General features: G+C 46.4%; 1 protein-coding gene across 1 annotated transcript in view; it reads left to right on the forward strand.

The window, feature by feature from the left end:
- Nucleotides 1-16,078, forward strand: part of FHL2 (four and a half LIM domains 2) — a 71,856-nt gene that overhangs the window by 31,102 nt on the left and 24,676 nt on the right. The window lies entirely within an intron of this gene.

A 16,078-nucleotide genomic window follows, 5' to 3' on the forward strand; every position in this document is an offset into this window, starting at 1 on the left:
GCTATTTCGATGTAGCGTTCACGTGTAGACGTAGCCATATACGACAGTGCTATTCAGGTTTGCCTACCGACCTACGTGCAATCCATAGGGCACCAGCACCACCAACATTACTTCCCAGCAGAAGGTTTATGGGGTTTATATTTATCTGGCAATTTTTCTTTAAGTTAAGCAATTTACCCTTCCTGGATTGCATCCCTTGTTACTGAAATATTAGCACCTTGAACCGCCCCCATGGACAGAGTGTGATCGTCTTTGGAACCAAATTCTTCTCTCCTCAGGAGATTTCTGAGCCTCCCCCCCAACACACACACACACTATTTTTAAGTTAATGTGTTTCTGTTAGAAGAGCTGAAATATGAAACTAGACTTGACGGTGGAAAAATTATTTCCTAGTTATGCTGGAAGTAATGGTTCCCCCTTTATTTCACATATGCCCACCCTTTATTTAACATATGCGTTCTCTGCGTGGTCCAAAGTATGCATTGAGACAAACTACATAAACAGTATTTTGAGTAAAGAGTATTTTGAATATCAGTTGCTTGATGTCCTTCCCACCCGTAACTAACGGGGTGGAACAGCAGGGAGGACTATGAATATATGGACAGATGCACCAATATACACATGATGCTCAGAAAACTAACCAGGATCTTATCCCTCAAGTAACATAGCAAGGGAGACAACATAAATCAAACCATTGTTTTATAGGAGAGTGAAACCACTGGCAGAAACCAATACAAACAGATTCTCATACTAATTCTCACCCACATAACAAGCCGTCCTAAGGCACCTTAAAGACTAACCAATTTCTCAGGTCATGAGCTTTTGTGGGCAAAACCCACTTCATCAGATGAAAAAGTGGGTTTTCATCTGAAGTGGGTTTCACCCACAAAAGCTCATGTCCTAAGAAATGTGTTAATTTCGAAGGTGCCACAAGACTGCTTATTATTTGTGAGACTACAGACCAACAAGGCTACACCTCTTGAAATTTAATTCTTACCCAGTTCTCCACTCTCCCAGCAAGGTGAAGAGACAAATGGGCAAAGGGCTTGTGCATGAATTGCTCTTAGCCTCACTTCTGCAAGCAGAAATCACTGGACTTTCACTAAGCTCTGTTGCTAACAAACACCACAGGGTTAAATAAGCAAAAGTGGCTGTGGAGTTGGGGGAGGAGCCATTTTAGGAAGAAGGCCAACAAAGACAGTGCGGTTAGGAAGGGGGAGAAAAAAAATCTACATCCTCAAGAAAATGTGTTGAATGCCAGCTGCACAGAGCCTAAAAGAACGTGTGTTTCTAAGGCTTTTGTCTCCTTATATGGTAAAATGATACTGAGGGGTTTCACTAGGCTGTGAAGGCAGCAGCCTGTTTCCACACAACACTGGCTGCGAGAGCAGAAATCAGGAGAGCTGCCCTTCTCCACAGGCTGTAGAAATCCTGGCTAGCTCTACTTCACAAGTAGGGCCTTGTGCTGTCCTTGCATACATGTTAATGGATATGACTCCCTGTCCCTGGTCCAGGGAGAAACACTGACTGTCAGCTACTGCTCTGTAAGTAGATATCCTTTTCCCCATCCTCATCCCAATCCCCATAACACCACTGACTATATTTTAGGAGTTACTGATAACAAGGGTGTAGAGTGAGAGATGTTTAATCCAAAATAGTGTTTTGTATTGGATAGAGATAGGAGGAGGGGGGATCCCTAATCTCTCCGAAAAACACAGCCAGGGCTGCGAAGAAGATAGAAAGAAGGTTTCTTTGTTTTTGTTTTCGTTTTTCATAAAAGCGGATCTTACTCTATGTCTCTTTGCAAGGGATATCTTGAGTAAGGTGATGAGGCACTGAGCCATTTCATTGTGCTACGCTATTATGTGTATGCCTGATCCGCTGGCGAGGTCATGACAAGCAGGAGCTCAGGTTTTGTTGTTTTGTTTAAAAAAATGCCTCCAGGAATATTTTCTGGCCCAACAAAAGAGCTGATTAATTTTTCGCTGTAGCACATACAAGAAAGGTAGCCTTGCCTGTTTGCTATCACTCACCGGAGGACAAAATGTATGTAGGAAGAGGGTGTGCTTTTTTTATTTGGAGAAATTTAATTGGAATGAAAAGCAATAAGTAGTTTTAATTTTTTTCCCCTTTTGCCATGTATATGTATAAAATGTGTGTATGTGTGTGTAAAACTGCAATCACAGAGGTGGATTGCCATGGATTTTTCTGTATGTGTAACAGAGGGAAGAGTTTCAGCAAATCCCACCTTTCATTCTTCTGCTTTAATTACTTTTCTAAATCTCCTCCCCCCACCCAGAGGTAATATTTAGGTTTCGCTATATTGTTTATGGGACACTCATACAGAACCCCAATCACAAATACTAAGAGGGAAACCAATAATAAAAATATATACAAGATATGTCATTTTGTTTATTTAACAACTGCTATCTAGAGGTGTGACGATTAAGAGGATTGATTGCAAAGAGTAAGTTATAGCTTTCAAATTTGGATGAAGTAATGACAGCGTGAGAAATTCTTCCTTTGGATATGCATATACAGTATCCATCAATTTCAGCTGGAGTTGGCATAGGCATATCAAAAGAAGAATGAGGATCATTTAGTAGCCTACTGAATCCAATTGATAGGGGATTTGTAATTAATATTGCAATTAAATTTCTATTATGATCCCTTATTTTCATTTGTTTATACCTTAAAGAAGCTCTCTCCTTTCTGGCTAACATCTTTATTTTCCTCAGCCAAATTATGACTTTTTGCGTGGTGAAATTTTAAGAAAAATTGATTCAGCCATTGGGATTTGAAATGCCCACTGGCAAACCTTCCTTCCACACTACATGAATTTTTCTCTCTGTAAAGAAATTATCACCCATTTCCCCTTCATGGGCATGTAACTGAAAAAAGGGTGGGCTTGGAAAGCTGGCTTGTTGGCCGAGTTCGTCTTAGATTTCTGCATAGCTGTGACCAAGTTTGAAAAAAAACAATTAGCTGGATATTAATAAAATTATAAATGATTGAAAAAAATGCTATTGAGCAGGTGCCATAGTGAAGAAAAAGTTGACTTTTTACAACATCTGGATGTTTTTCCTAAAATTATTAGCACTGAAATATCCAGCAGTGTTAATATTTCTATTTAACAAGCAGTCCTGTAGCACTTCAGAGACTAACAAATTTATTAGGTCATGAGGGACGAAAGCTCATGACCTAATAGGTTTGTTAGTCTCTAAGGTGCTGCAGGACTGCTTGTTACTGGAGAAGCTGCAGACTAACACAGCTACCCCTCTGAAAATATTTATACTGTTACCATTAGATTAAGAATTAACACTTCAGTGAGATGAATAGGGCTCCTCAGATGATTCAGCTGCTGCTGAAGCTTCAAGTTGTTCAAGGTCACTTTGGGCTTGGGTGATTTAGCAATCTCAGGGCTGGATTTTATTTTTTTAAGCAAAGATTTATATTCTGCAGAAATTACGTGGTCACCAGAGAACTTGCCGTCTTCATGCCACCATACACGAGCTCAGTCCCACCACTGCTATGTATTCATTAGTCAATTGTCACTGCTTGCTATTTAGATGCTAACAGCACATGCAGAGATATGCCAAAGCACAGTTCCTGACCTGGAGAGGGAGCAGGTAGGCAGGGCAGCTGCCTTAGATGTCAGTATTAGGATGATCCAAGTCCCCCTTTCGGGGTGCAGGTATAAAGGGGTTGCTCAACAATTCTACTTAATTTTTTTCTCTTTGCTTCCACCTGTTGGGTAACTGAGTGGGAAGCACTGAATGTATTTTCCAACCCTGGCAACAAAACACCTAGGCTAGCTATGATGAAAGAGTTTGCAGCTAGGAATCTATCAAGGATACTGGACAAAGGCAGGGCCTGTACTCTCTGGCTTTCCAGCTTCCTATTTAGTGTATTATGATTTTTCAGAGAGCTCAGTGAATCCAGGTTCCTCCTTTGTGAGACATATATGCACCTTTTTCCCCACCCACAGAGTCAGACACACAAGCACAGGCATTGCAACTGGAACAGTTTACATCAGGAAGATTTTAAAGGGCTTGCAGCAATTTACATGATAGTATCCTTACACAAATATCCACTAGGTTTGTAAATCAGGAACTGGAGAAAATCAGAGTTGTGACAAAAGAACATAAGAACATAAGAATGGCCATACTGGGTCAGACCAAAGGTCCATCCAGCCCAGCATCCCGTCTGCCGACGGTGGCCAATGCCAGGTGCCCCAGAGAAGGAGAACAGAAGACAATGATCAAGTGATTTATCTCCTGCCATCCATCTCCTGCCCTTGTTCTGAAGGCTAGGGCACCATACTTTATCCCTGGCTAATAGCCATTTATGGACCTAACCTGCAAAAATATATCAAGCTCTTTTTTAAACCCTAATAGAGTCCTGGCCTTCACAGCCTCCTCGGGCAAGGAGTTCTACAGGTTGACTGTGTGCTGTGTGAAGAAAAATTTCCTTTTATTAGTTTTGAACCTACTACCCATCAATTTCATTTGGTGTCCCCTAGTTCTTGTATTATGGGAAAAGGTAAATAATTTTTCTATATTCACTTTCTCCACACCATTCATGATTTTATATACCTCTATCATATCGCCCCTCAATCGCCTCTTTTCCAAACTGAAAAGTCCCAGTCTCTCTAGCCTCTCCCCATATGGGACCCGTTCCAAGCCCCTAATCATCTTAGTCGCCCTTTTCTGAACCTTTTCTAATGCCAATATATCTTTTTTGAGGTGAGGAGACCACATCTGCACGCAGTACTCAAGATGTGGGCGTACCATAGTTTTATATAGGGGAAGTATGATATCTTTTGTCTTATTATCGATCCCTTTTTTAATAATTCCTAACATCCTATTTGCCTTACTAACTGCCGCTGCGCACTGCGTGGATGTCTTCAGAGAACTATCCACTATAACTCCAAGATCCCTTTCCTGATCTGTCGTAGCTAAATTTGACCCCATCATGTAGTACGTGTAATTTGGGTTATTTTTTCCAGCATGCATTACCTTACACTTACCCACATTAAATTTCATTTGCCATTTTGCTGCCCAATCACTCAGTTTGCTGATATCTTTTTGTAGTTCTTCACAATCCCTTTTGGTTTTGACTGTCCTGAACAACTTGGTGTCATCTGCAAACTTTGCCACCTCACTGCTTACCTCATTTTCTAGATCATTGATGAACAAGTTGAACAGGATCGGTCCCAGGACTGACCCCTGGGGAACACCACTAGTTACCCTCCTCCATTGTGAAAATTTACCATTTATTCCAACCCTTTGTTTTCTGTCTTTTAACCAATTCCCGATCCATGAAAGGATCTTTCCTCCTATCCCATGACCGCCTAATTTACATAAAAGCCTTTGGTGTGGGACCGTGTCAAAGGCTTTCTGGAAATCTAGGTATATTATGTCCACTGGGTGCCCCTTGTCCGCATTTTTATTAAGCCCTTCAAAGAATTCTAATAGATTAGTTAGACACGACTTCCCTCTGCAGAAACCATGCTGACTTTTGCCCAACAATTCGTGCTCTTCTACGTGCCTTGCAATTTTATTCTTTACTAGTGTTTCTACTAATTTGCCTGGTACTGATGTTAAACTTATCGTTCTATAATTGCCAGGGTCTCCTCTAGAGCCTTTTTTAAATATTGGCGTTATATTGGCCGTCTTCCAGTCATTTGGTACCAGTTGCAGCCCTTGCAATTGCGAGATCTCAGGACAAATGTTGTTGCATTCTGTAAAGCCAAGCTTTCATTTCAGAGCAAAAAAATTAAGGTCTACTTCCAAAACCCACGCTCACATGAGTTTGTCCATCTGGCCCAATTCTCCACTAGTCTGAACCTTCTGTAGTCATTTCCTCCTGTGCAAAGTGGGTGCAAACCACTATCATATCTGAAGGACAGCGTGCTAGCTCCACCTCACACTGATGTGAATACCTATGCCAGATAGATGGTGGTAGGCTCTAAAGTTCAACTGGGACCATTTAGCAAGAGGCCCTTTCTTAGTCTTCCCAGCAAAGGAGGTGTAAAGCTGCCTTAACATTAGCTGTGGATTCCCAGACCCCCCCACTCCTAGAGGCTTGTCACAAGCTCAGGGTTGGCGCATGCATGAAACTGCTTTATTATGACAGGGAATAAACTGATCCTGGGTAGCTTCAGACAATGGGTTGAGAGTGTAAAGAAGGCACAGCTCAGTCAGTCCAAAGGAACTGGCACCTTATGTACATTTTTGCCTGATTAATTTTAATTAATTTTAATTGTGCAATTTTAATGTTTAATATTGTGTGACACTGTTTTATCCCAAACGAGGCTAGGCCAGAGTAGGATAATGATAACCTCCAGGAAACAGATCAGAGGTACACAGACAGCCACAGAGAAAAGTAGAATATCAAAAGTATTCAGAAACGTGTGAGAGTGTATACAGAAAAGGTTTGCTCAGGAAACACTGGAGATTTCCTTTGAAGCAGAATATTTAAGTACTCCTGTAAGGAAAATAAGAACTTTTGATTCTTATGTCAATGTTAATTTGCATTTTTCCCTCTCTGTAGAATAGTTTATAATAGTAATTGGGCATCTGTGTACTAACAGATACACTAATACATAGTACAAATAACCTGAGTGTGTTCTGGATATGGGGTTGAATGGCTCATGTCTACTGTACCATCTGTACTTACACTGTCACCTGCACTTACTTTACAACAGTTGGAATGACTCTAAAACTAAGTTGTGGATGATGCTCGGTGGATGCCAAACAATCCAGAATTGCTAGAGTGTCTACCTGCCCCTACTAGTACCGTTACCTCATCTGGGTGCAACAAACATTCCCACATAAGAAACAAGTTAAGTGCATTTTTAAAGAGTACTATTACATAGACTTTCCAGTTCATGATAGGGGCTGTGCAATCAAGATATGAACCTGGATAGCAGGTATGCTTTGCTGATGGTTATACATGCTAATACAGGTTGTCTTAAACAACTGAGATCAGAAATTGGAAAGCCACGCAACGGGTGAAAAAATGCATTGGGGATTGTAAGAGGGAGCCGAATGGCTGGAAAGAATTAATTCAGGCTCTGAAATAGAATTACTTGTTACCTTTCAAAGATGAGGGCTTGTTAAAATCAAATTGGGTGTGTAATCTTTTAGTTCATGCATATATAGCAGCAAGGCCTGAAAGGGATTTCTGAATGAAGTTTCTTTACTATTTTTTTAAATGTACACTCAGCCCTCATTTAACGAGTACTTTACTTATGAATACTCGCTAAAATGAGGGACACACATACCTACCTCTGTTCACTAAATGAGTGAACTTCTCCTGCTTATATGAGCCAACCCTGGGGTCCCTGGCTGGGGAGAGGGAAGACCCCCAGTCCAGCGGCTGACTCAGCTACAGCTGTGGGGTCCCTGGCTGACAGAGGGAGGAGATACACAGCCCCGGCCTGGCCAGCTCCCAACACTCCCCCTGCAGCAACTCCCCATGCACCCCTGCATCCCACCTGGCCCAGTCTCATCCCAATGCTCCCTCAGCCCACAGCTCCCCGCGCACCCTCCCTCCCGGACTGGCCCGTTCCCAACACCCACAACAGCCTGGTCCTGAACCCCCCGGCCCGCCGCTCCCCCCACAGGTACTGGTGATGCAGCCTGGAATGAGCCACCACCTCCTCCACCAGATCCACCACCAGGTTTTAACCCTCCCTCCTGCTCATGGCCCCAAACAGCCCCCAGCCTTTAACCCTCCCCAACCCCTACCTGCACCCAAGGTTCACCTGTCTTTCAAAAGCAGCACCATGTGCTGCCACTCCTTCGCCCAGTTAGGAGCATTAGGAACCAATCAGAGACCTTAACGTGTATTTTAATGGGAATTTAGTGTCCCTCTTATGAGTTTTCACCTCCGAACAGAAAGTTGGGAACCAATTGTGCTCGTAGAGCGATTGATGAGTGTGTAAAGAGTAGAAATGTGAAGCCTCTCTTTTCCCTGGTTTCTGGGAGGTCTTAGGAATGCTTTTTGCATGCTCCAAACTCTTTGTTCCATTCCTGGAAACACACCCGCATGCATTCATGTAGCCAGGAACAAATCTACAATTAAAAGATTTGCTATTTTCTGTCATCACTTACTGGTCAAGATCCCAGTTTGAATACAGTCCAGGGGTATTAGGTAGGGCATGTTCCGTAAGAGAGCAACAGCATGTTTTAAAATGCTTGGGTTTCTTAAGGACACAATTCTGATTTTCTTTATTAAGCCCTTAGGTCTCATGTACAATAATGTCACTGTAGCATGGTATTAGGAGGCTTTCCTCCCTACCCCTTCTAAAGAAATGAAGAGAAAAAGAAAGAAGAGGTTGACAGCCAGCTAATTGAGAAAGAAAGTTAGCAGCAAAGTTCACACAAAGAGCACGGAGAAGCACCTGTTAACAGAGCTAATACAGCTGCCATAATGCAGGATACACAGGATGCCAAATGGAAGAGATTGTTGAAATCATGATTCCCCCAGAATGGGAAGTGCAGTTGAACAGGAAAAAAACGAAAGACCATAAGAACGTGGCCATACGGGTTGAGACCAAAGACATCTAGCTGTCTTCCAACAGTGGCCAATGCCAGATGCCCGGAGGGAGGGAACAGAATAAGCAGTCATTGAGTGATCCTTCTGTCACCCATTTTCCAGCCTCTGACCAGCAGAGACAAGGGACATCATTCCTACCTATCCTAGCTAATAGCCATTAATGGACCTAACCTCCATGAATTTGTCTTGTTCATTGTTGAGCTCTTAAAATCCTGGTCTCACAACATCCTCTGGCAAGGAGATCCATGGACCTACTGAGTGAACCTACTTCTGCTCAGTCTACTCCAAGAGTTTCAGTTTCAGCAACTTGCAAAAATAAGGGGTGGCTCTATGCTTGGCATGGGGTTGTTGATACTCAGACCACAAGCTAATGTCAAAGTATCCTTGAAAAGTTATTCTTCTCCCCCCCGCCCATCCTTGTTAGCCAGGGCAGGGAATTGTCCACCTTTGCAGAGGAAAAGTACATGAGCAGCCACCCTGACACACTGTTTGTGGAATACACCTTTTTACAGAGTGCAGCACAGATCATTGCCCCCTACATCAGTCCATTTGGGAGGCTAGTGTCATTACTGGGGCTATCCTTGGTCCTTACTTATTAAGGGGGGTTTGTGCATGCAAAATCCAGGACAGTACCTAGCCCTTGCCCAGAAGCAGAAAACAGGAGAAACCCCTAATGCCCTGTCTCCACGCTGGGCTAGACACAAGCTATCCCTCAGTATTTCAGATCTACTGCTGTCTTCATGAGCTCTGTAGAGCAGAGTAAATCTGTAAAACTTTAAAGCACTGAATGTCAGGAAAGAGAAGAATTGCTTGAAAGTGACATTATCACATGCTAGAAATAGGGACAGCTAATTGGCAAAATACCACAAAATTATTAAATGCAAATACACAGAGCCATCTCTGAGACAATATGCGGCAGCCTGTGCAGAGAATGGAAATCTTTAACTTAAGATATGCACCCTGACATGTACCTTAGATTTTAGCCATTTTTGTATCCTCATACTGAAGATGAACCCTTCTGAGAGCCACTTGGGTGCTATAGGAAGCCTTACAAAAGAGGGTTTTTAAACAAGCAATGGGATGCCATGGCAAAACCCAGAAAACATGGCCGTCCAGCTCCTCAGCTGGTGCCAATCAACATAGCTCCATTTGGTTCACAAAATGTTACAAAAGGACAGTCAATTCTTCTTCCTGAGAATCACTCGCCGTAAAGGAACAATGGAGACAAAGACAATTGAGAATTCCAATAGGTGCTTAAAGATGGGCAGTCTTACCTCCTCTCCATCCATCAGTGTAATAGAACCAGCCTAATTTTTGTCCACCCATAAGCTTATGAACTTTGCTAAAGACTACGGCTCTTTTCTCTTTATGGGTGGCACCCCCCAGGATATTTATTGACTGAGTTTTTAATACCCACCCACCTTCATCTGGGACAAGGCAGGTTATGCTTATTGTTTTTAATGTGTGTTGCACGTTCTCGTTTTCCCCTTAATTCATCTTGACCCCATAATTCACCTGGCCTTTTGGTGTAACCTCACTTAAACTTTGTTTCAAGCATTCATTTCAATAAAACTTTTCAATATGTTCCATAATAGTTCCATATTGCTCAATTCAGACGGATTTCCATCTACCCTTTACAGCTTCTTTTCCACTAACGCTTCTGGCAAATGTTCACAATGTTCAGGGTAGGTTTACACAGCAAAGTTATTTGGAAATAACAGCCATTGTTTCAAAATAACTATCCTAGTGTCTACACAACGCAGACACCATTTCAAAATCATTGGCGGGTGGCTTATTTCAAAATTGGTAAACTTCATTGCATGAGGAACAGCATCATTTCAAAGCGATTTCAAAATAGGGGCTGTTTAGACACACTGTGTCTACATGGGAGCTCTCTTTCGAAAGGCTAAAAAGCAAGTGACGCCAGTTGAAATCTAGCCTTTTGAAAGCACACAACTACACACCCTGAGCGGATCAAAGGTTCAAGCCGCCTTTTTCGAAAGACTACTCTGTACTTTCAAAGGAGAGAATCCACACGACTATGTGCGCTCTTTCACAAGAACAGAGCTGGAGATGCCATGAGCAGGGTCGCATAGCTGCCAAGTCCTTCCGGGGCCTGCAGCTAGCCACTTCCTTAAAGAGCCCCTCCCAAGCACCCCTGCCCTGCACGAGCCAAGGCCTGCAGAACTACCCAAAGCCTAGCAGAGTCTGGCATGCAGTAGCGTAGAGGATGAGCACCTGCTACGGGCTTTGAATGCCATCATCCTGGACACTGTGCTACAGCTCCTGTTCACTGTCGTTGCGGCCGCTTCCCTCCTCCTCTGGAGACCGAGTGGCCTCCCCAGGGATGCGGAGCCCCCCAAGCCTGGATTCCATCCCCAGGTGCCCTGGTACCTGTACAGCCACCCCAGCAGCTGGGACTGGTGAGAGCAGCTGGTCCAGGGGCAATGGGACGATGTCCCATGGCTGCGGAACTTCCACATGAGCAGGGACACCTTCCAGGAGATCTGCCACTGGCTGGCACCTGCACTGAGGCACGAGGACACACCATGTAGCCCACTCTTCCCTTCGAGAACCACGTCACAGTCGCTGTTTGGAAACTGGCAACCTGGACAGCTACCGCTCTGCAGGGTGTCGGTTTGGGGTGGGCAAGGCCACCAGTGAAGCTCCTCTCATGGAGGTAAGCCAGGCCTGGGTCACACTCCCGCCACAGGGAGAGGGGAGGGGGCTCCTGGGTAGGGTGACCCACGGCAGCAGGGGGCTGGGAGGTGGTGGTGGGGTGCAGGGGCTGGGAACTCCCTACCATGCCCTCATGAGAGTGCATGTCCTCCATCCCATGCAGGTTGTCTATGCAATAAACGCAATACTTCTCCACGGAGACATCCACTTTGGGGACCTGGACCTTGCCGTTGGGGATTCGCAGCACTCCGGTTCCTGGACTGCTTTGACGCCCTGGATGGGATGCACATTCCCATCCATGCCCCAGCACACAGTGCCGGCCACTCTATCAACTGCAAGGGTGACTACTCAGTGGTCCTCCAGGCCCTGCAGGTTCATGGATGTGTACATGGGCTGAACAGGGCTAATACATGACACCCAGGTATTCCAGAATTCTGGCCTGTGCCAGCGTATGGAGGCCAGGACCTACATCCCACAGTGGGAGCTCCAGGTTAGGGACACCACCATGCCACCATGCCATAGTGGCAGGCGCTGCTTACCTGCTACAGCTCTGGCTCATCTGGCCCTATATCGGCCACCTCGACCCCACCCAGGAGACCTTCAACACCCACCTCAACCAGGCCCACAACATTGTGGAGTGGGCCTTTGGGTGCCTGAAGGGGCAGTGGTAGTGCCTCTTGTCATGCCTGGAGGTTGGGGTGTGAAACGTCCCACAGGTGGTGGGCATGTGCTGTACCCTGTGGAGGGTAAGGGGGACATCTTCATCCAGGAGTGGGCTGTTGAGTCCAGCCCCGGGTAAGACTAGTCGACCGCTGCTGGCAGTCACCTGGCCAAATGGGACGGGGGTCCACATCAGAGAGGCCTTCTGAGAGAGCTTCGCTCTTGGGCCCCACTGACCCCCAGCTATAGCCATCCCTCACCACTCCTCCACACACCCACCCCTCACCATACACAACACCGTCACACTCACACATCCACCCACAGCAAGAACACGGGACACGGGGATCTTTGGGGAATAAAACCTTTGCTCTTAAACCTTGAACTAGTAAACCTTTCAAACAAAAACTACTTACAATGGTGCGGGGTGGGGGGAATCTATGTACATTGGGTGGGCAGGGAGGGACCTGAACCAGGAGCGGGGTGGGGAGGGACTTGAACCATGGAGGGTCACTCAGGGGCAGGGGTTGGAGGCCAAGGGCCCCATCAGCCCCGCGATCCCCTCCCTCCCTGGGTTCGGAGTCCACAGTGGGGCTGGGATGGGGCAGGAATCACTGGCAGGTAAGGCCTTGGGGAGGCTTCAGCGGGTGGCTCGGCAGAGGGGGTGGCGGGTGGCTCAGCAGGGGGATGCGGCACGGTGGGCCAGGAGGCAGGCCAGAAGAGCCCATGTATGCCCTCCAGGCAGGATAGTAAGTGGTCCTAGGCCACCCTCCTTCAGGCCAGGTCAGCCTTCTCCAGCCAGAGGTGTCACTCCACTACCTTGGCCTGATGGAGGCTGGTGTTGTTCTCTCCCAAATGCTGCTGTGGTCTCTGGCTGCAGGCTTGGCATGGTGGGGCTGATGGAGGTGCCTGGGCCCTCTCTGCTGCCTTCAGGGTGCTCCCCAGGACCATGGAGGTCTTAGGAGTCTGCTGGCCCTCAAATAGCTCAGCTGAAAGGAGAGAAGGACGGCATTTCAGTCCCTGATTAGGGACCTCAGGGCTGTGCCCGTGGGAACAAACCCCGCCCCTGCGAACAACACCCCTCTGGGGGACAACAACCCCCCCGGGTGACAACATGGGCACGGCATCCACGGGGTATCAGTGCATAGGGGTTCCCTGTCCATGAGGGACTGTCCCCGGGTGCAGTCCAGCCTCACCTACCTCTTACCGCGTGTGTGTGCAGCCTATGGAGCTGTCCATGGGAGTGGGTGCTGGCTGTCACCAGTGGGCATCGTGACATACTGGGGACCACGGCTGGGTGAGATGTATCCAGGCCTAGACCACTATGTCTGTGTGTGGCTACTGGAGTTGCATCGACCCCTGCCCTGCTAGCTGGGGTGCATACTCCACCGTGGACTCACCAGAAGGTCCCTTGATGAACTCCTGTGATGCCCAGCTCCTGGGCGACCGCAAGGGCACATGGATGATGAACTCACCCTCATCACCGGACCACTCCAGGGTGGTGTCCAGCCCCTGTCTCTGGCTTCTTGGTCCTGGCTCTTCCTGGGCTTCTGGCTTGGGCGGGTCCACAGCTGTGTCCAGGATGGCAGGGGCAGGGAGCTGTTCCGGGGCCCCAGGATGCAGCAGAGCTCCCAGGCGTAGGGCAGGTGGAGGAACCTGCCCCTGTGTGCCCAGACTCATCCCAGGCCTGGGCGTATCCCTGCCAGAGCTGTTTGGTTTTACTCCATTCTTGGTCTGGGGTTCGCTTGGGGTGTCCTCAGGTCATCAGTCCCTGGGCGAGGTGGGCAAAGGCCGCGGCATTCTGGCGCTTCACCCCCAGCTCCCTAAACACCTGCTCCTCCTTGCGTGGTCCAAGGAGGTCGTGGTGTTCGGGCTCTGTCCGAGGGGAGACAAGGCGGGAGCTTTTTTTCTCAGCCTGCAGTTCCTGGGAGCCCTGTGAGGGCTCTGGTGGGGGTGGGCCCTGTGGGGGCCTGTTTTTCAGCTTTGAGGGGTACCTGCAAGGGCGTGCTGAGAACAGCTTGTGTCTGTGCTGCTAGCACGCTCTCAGCTTCCTGCCACGTTTCTGAGTCTGTGCAGCTTTAAGAGTGGCCAGACACAGGGATCAAAGAGCCCCACTGCTGCGAGCCGGGGTGTCTCTGCGCTCCAGCTGGCCAGCGTCATGGCAGGTTCCTCTTTCGAAAGAGCGAGCCGTGGAGTGTCTACACGTACCTTCTTTCAAAGGAGAATTTCGAAAGGGGGCGCTCTTCCTCATACAGGATTGGGGTCTGGATTTTGGATTCTGAGCCACATTTTTCTAATTTCCTTTCGAAAGAACACATTGTACACACAGGCCCCCTGCGTTCTACCAAAAGAGGGCCTGTAGTTTCGAAATTAAGTGCACCTGCAGACACAGCTACAGGGAATAGAGCCTATTTCAAAATAAGCCATAGTGGGCTTGTCTACACTACCACCCTCCTCCGAAGGGAGGATGGTAAGTAGGGTGTTGGGAGTTTACTCATGAAGGGCTGCGCTGCATACGCAGCACTTCATTAAGCAAACACCCCCACCCCCACCCTCGCAGCAACTTCGAAGTTTTAAACTATGAAGTACTGGCTCGCATCTAGCCATGGCTCACCCGCCCATACTTTGAAGTGCCGGGGCAACTTCGAAATCCCTTTACACAAAATTTTGAGTAAATGTGGATGCTTTAGTCTTTAGAACAATAACACAAATACCTTCCAAATTCTCTAGGTCTGCATGGACTATGTCAATGCAGTTGCCAGATGAATGAAAGAAGATAGAAGGATTGAAAAATCCTACACGCACATAGAATTTTTTTTAAGAGTCATGTGTGGGAGGTGAGCATCCACCTCTAATTTCTAAACGGGGTTAGCAGAACCTCATGCCCATAGGAGCACAGAAGACAGGTAAAATCCTGACCCCCTATGAAGCCAATGGCAAAGCTCTCATTGATTTCAGCAAAGCCTGGACTTCATTCCACATCTCATTACATTACAGAGAAAGCTGGGAGATTTGAGTGTCTCACTATTATTTTTTCTCCTACATTTTATAGTTGTTTTTATCATTGTTTTTCTTTTTAATGTTTCGCAGGGTGGCAGCGTAAATTTTAGTAACCACTTCTCTTCTAATGAGCTCATTCAAGGGAAAAAAGAAAGGAAGAATACTGTAAAGTTAATGTATTACATTATTGTTTGATTATTGTCATGTAGTCGCTGCCCTACTTGGTACAGTGGAATGTGGACATACGAGCATTCTGAGCACAGAACCATAGAACTGGAAGGAACCCTGAGGGGACATCAAGTCCAGTCCCCTGCACTCACAGCAGGACCAAACACCACCCAGCCCATCCCTGACAGGTGTTTGTCTAAGCTGCTCTTAAAAACCTCCAATGATGAAGGTCCCTCGACCTCCTGAGGCAATTTTTTCCAATGCTTAACCACCCTGACAGTTTTCAGGAAGTTCTTCCTAATGCCCAACCCAAACTTCCCTTGTGCAATTTAAGCTTATTGCTGCTTGTCCTGTCCACAGAGGTGAAGGAGAATAACAACCTCCTTGTAACAACCTTTTCAGATACTTGAAGTATCGTGCTGACGTATACACCATTTTTTTCCAGGCCTATGAAGAAAAGGTCGCCTGAGGATGTCTGTATTCTTTTGCATCTTTATTTATGACTCGGAACATTGGGGAAGTGAGATTTTATGGTGGGATGAGCTTGCTTATTACTAGGAGTCTGACGAGACCAATATTAAATGTTGTAAATAACAACAGTATTGTTATATGTTTGTATTATGGTATCACCTGGAGGCTTCATTGTATTAGGTGATAAAAAGACAAAGAGCTTACAGCCTATCCATGTTACCACACAGGAAGTAGGAATACTACATAAAGCATGAAGGAGTCTGATTAGTTTACTGAGGCCTGGTCTACACCTGAATTCCCAGGATGCAGTCTGCACAGCATTCCCAGAACCATTGGCAGTGGTACTGGCCACATCTCCTACATAAAGGCTCACCTCAAATCTGAATGGTATGATCCACAAAGTAGCTTGAAAACTCTTCACAGCTAGAAATACTCCTCTCTGTCACTGGGTGAGACAGCTCAGTTAACCAGCCTGTTAACCAAGCAAGACCATTCTGTTGAATCAAACTTTGTCAGCATCTCTGAAGAAGAAAACTTC

This window comes from Carettochelys insculpta, chromosome 1 (genome assembly GCF_033958435.1).
Source record: "Carettochelys insculpta isolate YL-2023 chromosome 1, ASM3395843v1, whole genome shotgun sequence".
NCBI lineage: Eukaryota > Metazoa > Chordata > Testudines > Carettochelyidae > Carettochelys > Carettochelys insculpta.